Below are 12,121 nucleotides of genomic sequence, written 5' to 3' on the forward strand. Positions count from 1 at the left end.
ATATGTCATTGGTAACAGAGACCATCAGGAGTTAGAAATAGGGTAAGATAATGGGTAATTGGAGCTGAAGGGATACAGACTGTGCAACAGGACTAGATACAAAAACTCAAAAAAGGACAGCACAATACTACCTAATTGCAATGTAATTATGTTAAAACACTGAATGAAGCTGCATCTGAGCTATAGTTTTTCTGTTTGTTTTGTTTTTTTATATATTTTTTGTATTTTTTATTTTTATTTTTTTCTCTATATTATCATTTTATTTCTTTTTCTGTTATCTTGCTATTTCTTTTTCTAAATCGATGCAAATGTACTAAGAAATGATGATCATACATCTATGTGATGATATTAAGAATTACTGATTGCATATGTAGAATGGAATGATTTCTAAATGTTGTGTTAGTTAATTTTTTTTAATTAAAAAAAAAAAAAAGCCTTTCCGTCGTTGAACATTTAGAAGGCGAGGTTGGAGAAGAGGGGAGGGAGGTCGCTGAGAGTGTCCGGCGGAAGGGACTCTGCCTGGAGCCTGCGGAGTGGACCAAGGTGGGAGGAGCCCCTAGACCCCCGTGAGATGGGTCCTGTGAGCCTCGGCTCCAATAGCATGGCGTCTCGAGTCTGCCGGTGGTCGTGGAGGTAGTATGGGGAGACAGGTAGAGGGCTCCTGTTGGGCACAAGCTGAGTGCGTCCCCGCCTACCACCTCTGCCTCGTGCAGGAATGGCAGGGGGCCTGTGCTCGCCCAGAGGCAGGGCGTGGGTGGGGTAGGCCAGGCTGGAAGGACAGGGCGGCGACTCAGCAATTGCTGGGCCCTTGGACCGGGAGAAGAACGACGACGAGGAGCAACCCATGCCCGCCAGCCCTGGCGTTTTTTGGCAGCATTCTGTCCCGTGAGGCTCTTCCAGCACACAGGGCAGCTGTGGTGCTGCTCCAGCCAGGTCAGCTGGCGAATGCTCTCGCCCAGCGCATGGTCGCCCTTGCGCACCCGGCACTCCAACCCCGAGCCCACGTGCTCCCGGGTGACGGGGACGGTGCGGAGGGCCTGGGTTTTCTCTTTGCGGGTGGGGGGCCCGTGTTTTCAAACTGATTGAGGAGCTGCGTGATGATGGCATCCAGGCCGTTGGCCCCCAGGCGTAGTCCATCGGATGAGAGAGCAGGGCACCCCAGGGGTCCAGGCCCAGGTTGGGGTTGTGGTGGGGTGTTGACGGCGTTGAGCAGCTGCTGGACGCCTTTGGGCCAGCGGGTGGCGAGCCGAGCAGGGAGCCGGGTGGGGGCTGCCGGGTGCCACAGCGGTGCCAGGACTGGTGCTCACGCTCCGCTCCCGCCAGCTCCAGGGGTCCCTGCCATCTTCGGGCGGCGCCCCAGAGTAGGTGGGAGGGCCGACATCTTTATGTCAAAAACAAACCGCCAGTAGCCCTGGGGCAGCGTGAACAGGTGCTAGTCCACGATCTGGAAAGGCTGCCCGCTCTGGTCCAGAGGTGCCGTGGAGAGGGCAGAACTGTTGTCGGTGTTCCTGGTCCGTTCGAGAAACTCTCGGATAAAACCGGACTCGCTTAGCGGGCAGATATAATCCTGGCTCGCCCCCCTCACAGAACTCGGGTCTCTGCTCAAAGGTCACCTCCCAGCTCCAAGCCCGCGTCTCCCCACCTCCCGAGCAGCAGTGGCAGAAGTACCCTCCGGCTGCGCAACACTTTGGACGTGGCCCTGCTGCCTCTTCGCCGCTGCGCACCCCTCTGATTATCTTGATGGGTCTACTCTGAAGGTTGGTTTCTCTCCTCAGGGTTTAGTTGTTGCCTGGGGTTTGTATTAGGGCACTGCTTTGAGTCATGCATGTTTCTCAGCCAAAACAGGGCTGCGTTCTCATGCAGGGCATTTAGATCAGCTCAGGTGGGCCTGGGACAGATCTGGTGCGCCTCTGAAAAGCCGTGCAGCTCCCCTGCGCTTTCCGCCAGCCCTGCAGATGGCGCCAGTCAGTGACCTTCTTCAGACGCTGTTCAACCCTGGAGCCCAGGCAGCGTTTCATCCGGTGGGGCGGAAACGGGGGTGGGGGCGTGGGGGTTCTGTGCTCTCACTTTGCTGGCTAAGGTCTGGCTCTGTGTCCTCCACTTTACTTGTGGCCGCAGATTCCTCCAGCTGCCCCAGTTTTCAGCACCAACCAGGTAAGGACCAGGCCTCCTGCTACAATTTCCCTCAAGGTGGGTGAGGGGCACAGGACCCAGGGCTGGAAACAGTCTCTGTCAGAGTTTGCTCAGACTCTTGGTCCCTCCCTGACCTGGGCCTTGAAATGTCCCTCCCTGTCCCTGAGGTATCCAAACAGTTGATTCTCCTTGGCTGCTTGCTGCTTTTGGAAAAGAAGTAGATTTTGCAGATCCCTCCCTAGTTCTCCATTTTGGAAATTCCTCCTTGCTGCTCTTATGAACTCCGCCCTCCTCCACAGTTTAAGTCGTGCCATAGCTTCCTATGAGCTCCGGTATCTGTGTCTCGATATAGGTGGGGATCTGTCTCTGGCTGTGAGATTTTATAGTCCATGTGCTGATGGGAGGTGGGAGGCATCTCAGCTGCTGCACTTCCTGAGGTGTGTGAGCCTGAGTGACGGGGAGTGAAGAGGACCAGACCGTCTAGAACAGAGATTTCCTACCTGATATTTTTCTTTTACTTCCATTCAGCATCCATGTGCTCCTTCTCCAGTCTATACCTTCCTCTAGAGTTCTGAGAAAGTGAAAAGTGTTCTTTATTTACACTGAATCTGTAGGGATTGGTTTTCAGTACCTGTGATACTTAAGTCACTGTGTTGATGATCATTGTGCTGTTTGAAACTGTTATGTAAAACAATTTCAAACCAGAAAAGCCATGTTCTGCTAATCCAGTCTCATGGGGGTAGACTTCATGTGGGTGGGATCTTTTGATTAGATTATTTCCATGGAGATGTGACCCTGCCCATTGAAGGTGGACCTTAGTGAGTTTACTGGAGTCCTTAAATGAGCTCATAGAGAGACAGCTGACACAGAGAGCAGAGAGATGAAATCAAAACACAGATGTTTGAAGATGCTAGACTAAGAAACGAAACCCAGAGTCTGCCACGGAGAAGCTAAGTAAGGAACCATGAATGTTCAGAGTGAAAGCCCCTGGAAATAGGAGCTGAAAGAGCCATTCAAATGGCTGGGAGAAAAGGACAGCAGATGTCACCATGTGCCTTCCCATGTAACAGAGAAACCCCGAACATGATCAGCCTTTCTTGAGTGAAGGTATCCTCTTGTTGATGCCTTAATTTGAACATTTTCATGGCCCTAGGACTGTAAATTTGTAACTTAATAAATCTTCTTTGAAAAAACCAATCCATTTATGGTATTTTGCACTCCAGTAGCTTTAGCAAACCGAAACAACCATTCCCTTTAAAAAAAATTTTGACTTTTTTTATTGGATAATATAACAGGTATACAAAGCAAAGAAAGAAAAAAGTAATAGTTTTCAAAGCAGTTTTCAACAAGTAGGTACAGGATAGAACCCAAAATTTGTTATGGGCTATCATACCATCGTCTCAGATTTTTCCTTCTAGCTGCTCCAGAATATAGGAGGCTAGAAGGAACAAATATTTTTTTAATCATCACAATCAACTTTTTTTCTTCTTTTTTGTTAAAAATAACATACAAAAAAACAACAAATTTCAAAGCATAGCACAACAATTAGTTTTAGAACAGATTTCAAAGTTTGGTATGGGTTACTGTTCTACAATTTTAGGTTTTTACTTCTAGCTGCTCTAAGGTACTAGAGACTGAATGAAGTATTAATTTAGTGATTAAGCAGTTTTATTCATTTGTTAAACCCTACCTTCTCTGCATAGCTCCACCATCACCTTTAGTCTTTCTAACCCACTCTTTAGGGGTATTTGGACTATGGCTATTCTAACTTTTTCATGTTGGAAGGGGCTGTCAATAATATGGGGTAGGAGATGGAACTAGCTGATGTTCTGGAGAGGCTGGGCCCTCTAGGTTTCAGGACTTACCTGGTCCAGGGACCTATCTGGAGGTTGTTGGTTTCTGGAAAGTTACCCTAGTGCATGGAACCTTTATAGAATCTTATATATTACCCTAGGTGTTCTTTAGAATTGGCAGGAATGGTTTTGGTTGGGGTTTGGCAAGTTATGATAGGTAGCAATGTCTAAATGAAGCTTGTGTAAGATTGACCTCCAGTGTAGCCTCTTGACTCTATTTGAACTCTCTCAGCCACTGATACTTTATTAGTTATACTTTTTTTCTCCCCTTTGGTCAGGTGAAATTGTTGATCCCATGGTGCCAGGGCTGGACACATCCCTGGAGTCATCTCCTATGCTACCAGGGAGACTTTTACCCCTCGATGTCATGTCCCATGTAGTGGGGAGGGCAATGATTTAACTTACAGAGTTGGGTTTAGAGAGAGTGATGCCACATCTGAGCAACAAAAGAGGTCCTCCAGAAGTAACTCTTAGGCATGCCTATAGGCAGGCTAAGCTTCTCCGCTACCTACATAAGCTTCACAAGAGTAAACCGCAAGATCAAGGGCTTGTCCAATTGATTTGGGTGTCCCTAATGTTTGACACAGTATAAGGGGATTCCCTGAGGGTAAAGTTTAATAGCTCCATGTTTTTTTTTATCCCTCGAGCATTCCCTTACATTTTAATATAAGTTTATATTTTCTTTTTTTTTAACTTTATTATTTTATTACTTTGTTATTTTTTTTTTCATTCAGTGTTTTAACATGATTACTTTACAATTAGGTATTATTGTGCTGTCCATTTTTGAGTTTTTGTATCTAGTCCTGTTGCACAGTCTGTATCCCTTCCGCTCCAGTTACCCATTATCTTACCCTGTTTCTGACTCCTGCTGGACTCTGTTACCAATGACATATTTCAAGTTTATTCTCGAATGTCCATTCACATCAGTGGGACCATACAGTATTTGTCCTTTAGTTTTTGGCTGGCCTCACTCAGCATAATATTCTCTAGGTCCATCCATGTTATTACATGCTTCATAAGTTTATCCTGTCTTAAAGCTGCATAATATTCCATTGTATGTATATACCACAGTTTATTTAGCCATTCTTCTGTTGATGGATATTTTGGCTGTTTCCATCTCTTTGCAATTGTAAATAACGCTGCTATAAACATTGGTGTGCAAATGTCCGTTTGTGTCTTTGCCCTTAAGTCCTTTGAGTAGATACCTAGCAATGGTATTGCTGGGTCGTATGGCAATTCTATATTCAGCTTTTTGAGGAACCGCCAAACTGCCTTCCACAGTGGTTGCACCATTTGACATTCCCACCAACAGTGGATAAGTGTGCCTTTTTCTCCGCATCCTCTCCAGCACTTGTCATTTTCTGTTTTGTTGATAATGGCCATTCTGGTGGGTGTGAGATGATATCTCATTGTGGTTTTGATTTGCATTTCTCTAATGGCCAGGGACATTGAGCATCTCTTCATGTGCCTCTTGGCCATCCGTATTTCCTCTTCTGGTAGTTGTCTGTTCAAGTCTTTTTCCCATTTTGTAATTGGGTTGGCTGTCTTTTTGTTGTTGAGTTGAACAATCTCTTTATGTATTCTGGATACTAGACCTTTATCTGATATGTCATTTCCAAATATTATCTCCCATTGTGTAGGCTGTCTTTCTACTTTCTTGATGAAGTTCTTTGATGCACAAAAGTGTTTAATTTTGAGGAGCTCCCATTTATTTAGTTCTTTCTTCAGTGCTCTTGCTTTAGGTTTAAGGCCCATAAAACCACCTCCAGTTGTAAGATTCATAAGATATCTCCCTACATTTTCTTCTAACTGTTTTATGGTCTTAGACCTAATGTTTAGATCTTTGAGCCATTTTGAGTTAACTTTTGTATAAGGTGTGAGATGCAGGTCTTCTTTCATTCTTTTACATATGGATATCCAGTTCTCTAGGCACCATTTATTGAAGAGGCTGTTCTGTCCCAGGTGAGTTGGCTTGACTGCCTTATCAAAGATCAAATGTTCATAGATGAGAGGGTCTATATCTGAGCACTCTATTCGATTCCATTGGTCGATATATCTATCTTTATGCCAATACCATGCTGTTTTGACCACTGTGGCTTCATAATATGCCTTAAAGTCAGGCAGCGCGAGATCTCCAGCTTCGTTTTTTTTCCTCAAGATGTTTTTAGCAATTCGGGGTACCCTGCCCTTCCAGATAAATTTGCTTATTGGTTTTTCTAATTCTGAAAAATAAGTTGTTGGGATTTTGATTGGTATTGCATTGAATCTATAAATCAATTTAGGTAGGATTATAAGTTTATATTTTCTTAACAAAAGATTTCAGTTATCAGTATTTCTTTCTTCCAAATAAGAGAAGAACTTTAGCACATTTAATTTCTTTCAACTCCTTTAAATTGCATGTTATTGAATCTATAATTTTGCTCCACATATTTTAGTAATAATCAATAACTTTTAATACACAGACACATACATATATAAAGTTATAGCTTTCCAACAAAATCATGATTTTGTGTACTTGGCTTCAAAGTAAATCTTGCACTTTTTAAGGAAGTAGCACTTTTAAAGGCATATTCTCTGATCATTATCCAATAAACAGAAAATTTATTAATGGAAGGGTGAAAACAGTCTTAACTCTTTTGAAATTTAAAAGCAAACTTCCAGATAAGCCTTGGAGCAGAGACAAAATTAAGAGAAAATCAATCAACTATGTTGAAAGCAATGAACAAGAGAAGAGTTCAACCCAAAATTTGTGGGACAGACTGGAAGGTATATTCAGATGAAAATTTTGTCTTAGGTGTTGTGCTGGTTTGAAAGGAAGTATGCCCCCTAAGAAAAGCCATGTTTTAATATAAATCCCATTTCATAAAGGTAGAATAATCTCTATTCAATACTGTATGTTTGAAACTGTAATGAGATTATCTCCCTGGATGATGTGATTTAGTCAAGAGTGGTTGTTAAACTGGATTAGGGGATGACATGTCTCCACCCATTTGAGTGGGTCTTGATTAGTTTCTGAAGTCCTATAAAAGGAGAATGAGAGATTCAGAGAGAGCAACACTACAAAGCAGAGAGTCCACCAGCCAGTGATCTTTGGAGATGAAAAAGGAAGACGCCTCCCGGGGAGCTTCATGAAATAGGAAGCCAGGAGAGAAAGCTAGGAGATGATGCTGTGTTCGCCATGTGCCCTTCCAGCTGAGAGAGAAACCTTGAACTTCATCGGCCTTCTTGAACCAAGGTATCTTTCCCTGGATGCCTTTGATTGGACATTTCTGTAGACTTGTTTTAATTGGGACATTTTCTCAGCCTTAGAACTGTAAACTAGCTACTTATTAAATTCCCCTTTTAAAAAGCCATTCCATTTCTGGTATATTGCATTCCAGCAGCTAGCAAACTAGAACAGATGCCTTCATTATTCCTGGTATGAACCCCACTTCATTGTGGTGTATAATTCTTTTAGTGTGTTGTTGGATTCACTTTGCTAGTATTTTGTTGAGAATTTTCGCATCTTTGTTCGTTAGGGAGATTGGCCTGTAGTTTCCTTTCTTGTAGCATCTTTTACCCACTTTTGGTATTAAAGTGGTATTAGTGTCATAAAATGAGTTACATAGTATTCCTTTTTCCTCAATTTTTTGGAAAAGTTTGAGCAAAATTGGTGTTAGTTCTTTTTGGAATGCTTGATAAAATTCCCCGTGAAGCCATCTAGCCCTGGGCTTTTCTTTGTAGGAAGATTTTTGATGACTGATTGAATCTCTTTACTTGTGATTGGTTTGTTGAGATCTTCTATTTCTTCCTGAGTCAGTGTAGCTTGTTTGTGTGTTTCCAGGAATTTGTCCATTTCATCTAAGTTGTCTAGTTTGTTGGCATATAGTTGTTCATAGTATTATATTATGCTTTCTTCATTTTCTTCAGGGTGTGGTGTAACAACCCTCCTCTTATTTCTGATTTTGTTTATTCGCATCCTCTCTCTCTTTTTCTTTGTCAGCCTTTCTAGTGGCCCATCGATTTTATTGATTTTCTCAAAGAACCAACTTTTGGTTTTATTGGTTCTCTTTATTGTCCTTTTTTTCTCCCATTCATTTAATTTGCTTTAATCTTTGTTGCATCTCTTCTTCTATTTGCTTTGGGGTTAGTTGTTGTTCTTTGTCAAGTTCCTCCATGTGAGCAGTTAAATCCTTGATTTTTGCCCTTTCTTGTTTTTTAATATATGCATTTAGGACAATAAATTACCCTCTCAGCACTGTCTTTGCTACAACCTATATGTTCTGATATATTGTGTTCTCCTTTTCATTCATCTCCGGAGAGCTACTGATTTCTCTAGCAATTTCTTCGTTGACCCACTGGTTGTTTAAGAGTGTGTTATTTAATCTCCATATAACTGTGAATGTTGTCATTCTTGGGTGGTTATTGATACCCAGTTTTATTTCAATGTGATCAGAGAATGTGCTTTGAATAATTTCAATGTTTTTAAATCTATGAAGACCTGTTTTGTGCCCCAGCATATGGTCTATCCTGGAGAATGTTCCATGAGCAGTAGAGAAGAATATATATCCTAGTGTTTTGGGGTGTAATAACCTATGTATGTCTGTTAGGTCTAATTCATTTATCAAGTTGTTTAACTTCTTTATTTCCTTGTTGCTCCTCTGTCTGGTTGTTCTATCTATGAGGAGAGTGTTGTCTTGATGTCTCCTACTATGGTTGTTGAAACATCTATTGCTCCCTTCAGTTTTGCCAATGTGTATCTCATGTATTTTGGAACTCCTTGATTGGGAGCATAAATATTTATGAATGTTATTTCTTCTTGGTGAATTGTCCCTTTTATTAATATGTAGTGTCCTTCTTTGTCTCTTATGATGTCTTTACATTTAAAGTCTCTTTTATCCCATATTAGCATAGCTATTCCTACTTTCTTTTGGCTACAACTTGTGTGGAACATCCTGTTCCATCCTTTCACTTTCAATCTATTTTTATCCTTGTGTCTAAAATGAGTCTCTTGTAAGCAAGAGACTGGATTAATGGCTGGATTATATTTCTTAATCCATTCTGCCAATCTGTGTCTTTTAATTGGTAAATTTTGTCTATTTACATTCTAAGTTATAACTGAAAAGGTGTTTCTTGAATCTTTGATCTTATCTTTTGGATTTTATTTGTCAGATCTATATATTATTTTCCCTCTTTCTCTTTTTATCTTTTAAGTTACCCTTACTGGTGCTCTTCAATTCTGTACCCTCCTCCAGACTTCCCTCCTGTCTTTTGTTTTCAATTGGCAGAACTCCCTTTAGTATTTCTTGTAGGGCCAGTCTCTTGTTGACAAATTCTTTCAGGATTTGTTTGTGAAGATTTTAATCTTTCCCTCAGTTTTTTTTTCTTCAATCCATTCATGTATTATTAACAGAACAAATTTTTTTTTAACTTATTCCTCCATTTACTTTAATACACACACATATTAAAGAATAGGAAGAGCACACCCAGCCTTTAGCTGTGTTATAAAATGTGTATACCTTCATGGTTTTTATTGTGGTTATTCTTATTGGGATAAAGTTTGTGCATCTCTACATTATTCTTAACTAAGTCTCAAGTCACAATAAAAAACATATAAAAGTTTTTTTAAGGAAACTTGAAACAAATAACTCAAAGTACTCTAAGTACTTTCTTCCATTCCTCTACCCAGAATTTCAAGGCCTCAGAAAATCAACATGAATCGAAACAGTGGGTTTGAGACCTAAGTTTTGTTATAATTTCTTGGGAGTTTTCTTTTTCTTAACCCAAAACTATACATGCTAAAATTAATTTGAATGAAGCATTTAAAAATAAAAATCTATAGTATCATCCTTAGAAGCCTTAAAAAAATTATTCCTGATATATGCATAGGCTCCTAGCAATTTAGATAGGTTTATATGTTAATAAATCCCAAATAAAGATTAAAAAAATAAAAAACACTTTAGATATAACTTTGATTGCTCCCATATGCTATATGAGGATTTAAACTGCAATAATGGATTTTATAAAAATATACACACAAATATATATTCTTATCTATAAAAACTAGCATACAAAGTTGAAACTAAAAGGTTGTCCAAAGTGACACAAAGTGTTCTAAATGTTAAGAAAACTTAAAAATGCCTTTTCTAAAACAAGTGGAATAAAAGTGATCTGTGTTGTTAAGAATTTGTTTTGGAAACTTGTTATTAAATTACAGGTGAAAATTCTTAATATCCATTAAACTGTTATGAAACAGACTCAATCATTTTCTTCAGCACAGGAATGCTAGGTACACTAATAAACTCTAGGTCAGTCATTATATATTACAACCAAGAGAGCCTCTAGGACAGTCACAGGCGTGGTCACACAGGGGTTCGGAGTAGGCTATGCCCTGAAGGTCTCACTCTGCAGCTATGAGGCCAACCTACCTTTGGGACAATTTTAGCTGTAGACATAGACAATGGGTGCCTGTTTTCTTAAAGTTTGTATTACCAGTCTATAATAGATAACAAAGAGATAGCTCTAGCAATACACAAAGCAAGAGGGAATGATATCCCAGAAGAAACATTTATCTACCTTTTGATCCAAGCTTCTCAATTAATTCCTGAAGAGATGCCAACTCACACCTATCAATCAGATTAAACTCCTGAGCAAAGAAAAGGAAGTGCTTAAAGGAGATATTGAGGCGGGCCTCCTCCTGCAGCTGCATCACAGAATCAAAGTGCTGGAGATACATAAGGGCATTAGCCCTGAAAAGATGCTTTAGAATAGTCTTTGCCACAGACATAAAGCTTTTGGGAAATGCGACACCAATCTTAGAAGGAAAAAGACTTTCATCATCAAGCTGATCTTGAACCCAAATCATCAAATAGTTGATGTATTTTGGAGCAGAACATTTGATTGGCTTTTTCATATTAGTACCATCTGCCAAATGATACTCATATCGTGAACCTGCAGTCATGACTGGACAGCTTGCTTCAGTGCAGAAATCCGTAATAGTTCCATATAAATGTTGATCTGGTTGAAGAAATCCACAGTGTTAACAGCAATCCATTCATTGAGATCGTCTCCTGCTGGCAGCATAGCAGCTTGTCTCAGAGTCCCACTTCCTGGAGTTGCTTCTGCATGTTTTAAGAGTTCATATTGATGAGACCCTTCAGGGATATTCTTCTTTGGTTTGAATGTTTTAGAAGAGCAGCTGCTGAAGAGGAAGCTCATCTCTGGTCCTCAGGTGGAGGGCAGAGGGCCCACAGCCCCCCCCCCCCCCCAACACACACACAGACATGGCCGGGATTCAGGCTGTGGGAGAACTGAGAAAGAATGGATAGTCATCAGCCAGCAGAAGCAGAAGCCCCACTGCCGAGTGGGGTTGAGCTGGTGCAAGCTGGCGCAAGCTGCTGCGTCCAGCTCTCCCAACCTCTCCCTCAGTTTTGAAGGACAGTTTGGCTGGGTCCAGAATTCTTGGCTGGAAGTCTTTCTCTTTCAGGATATTAAATGTATCGTACCACTGCCTTCTCACCTCCATCGTGGCGGTTGAGTAATCTGAACTTATTTTATGTGGTTTCCCTTCTGTTGTCTTCTTGATCTCCTTTATGTCATTAGCCATCCCATTTATTTTATTTAGTAGAGTTATATGAACATCTTTGATTAGTTCTTCCAAAGTCTGTGTCTCCTCCAATACTTTAATTTAGTTATTAGGCTGGGCTATATCTGTCTGCATCTTGGTATGCTTAGCGATCTTATGTTGTCTTCATGGCATGTAAATATCTTGATTGGTTTACTTTGTAAGGTGATTTCCTTCAGTAGTCTAAAACTTTGTATTTGTGGGGTTGTGAAGCTGGATGCGGGATGCAGGGCAGGACACAGCTGTGTGGTAATGCGTTGTAGCACAGGTACAGGCACAGGTTGGAGATGCTACACTGGTGCCTTTGAGCATAGGCTGCATCTTGTGGGGTTGTAGAAGTGTGGTGTGGGGGCAGTAGGTATTTGGTGCAGCTCAGGCAGACCATGGAGCACAGGAGCAGGGTGTGGCATGGGAGACACAGAGATAGAGCCTTCCTAGTCCTGATCTCCCCATCCATGCATTCCTGAGGGTGCTGGGCTTCCATTTGGAAAGAGGTGGGTTAGACTGTTGGCACCAGCAGGATGGTCTCTGG

The 12,121-nt window shown here is 41.4% G+C and overlaps 2 pseudogenes; both read right to left on the reverse strand.

The window, feature by feature from the left end:
- Positions 1-453: 453 nt before the first annotated feature.
- On the reverse strand, positions 454-2,018 carry LOC143661171 (E3 ubiquitin-protein ligase RNF126-like; annotated as a pseudogene).
- An 8,515-nt stretch (positions 2,019-10,533) lies between these two features.
- Positions 10,534-11,183, reverse strand: LOC143661675 (MOB kinase activator 1A pseudogene; annotated as a pseudogene).
- Between the last annotated feature and the right edge of the window lie 938 nt (positions 11,184-12,121).

The sequence above is a fragment of the Tamandua tetradactyla genome, chromosome 17 (genome assembly GCF_023851605.1).
Source record: "Tamandua tetradactyla isolate mTamTet1 chromosome 17, mTamTet1.pri, whole genome shotgun sequence".
NCBI lineage: Eukaryota > Metazoa > Chordata > Mammalia > Pilosa > Myrmecophagidae > Tamandua > Tamandua tetradactyla.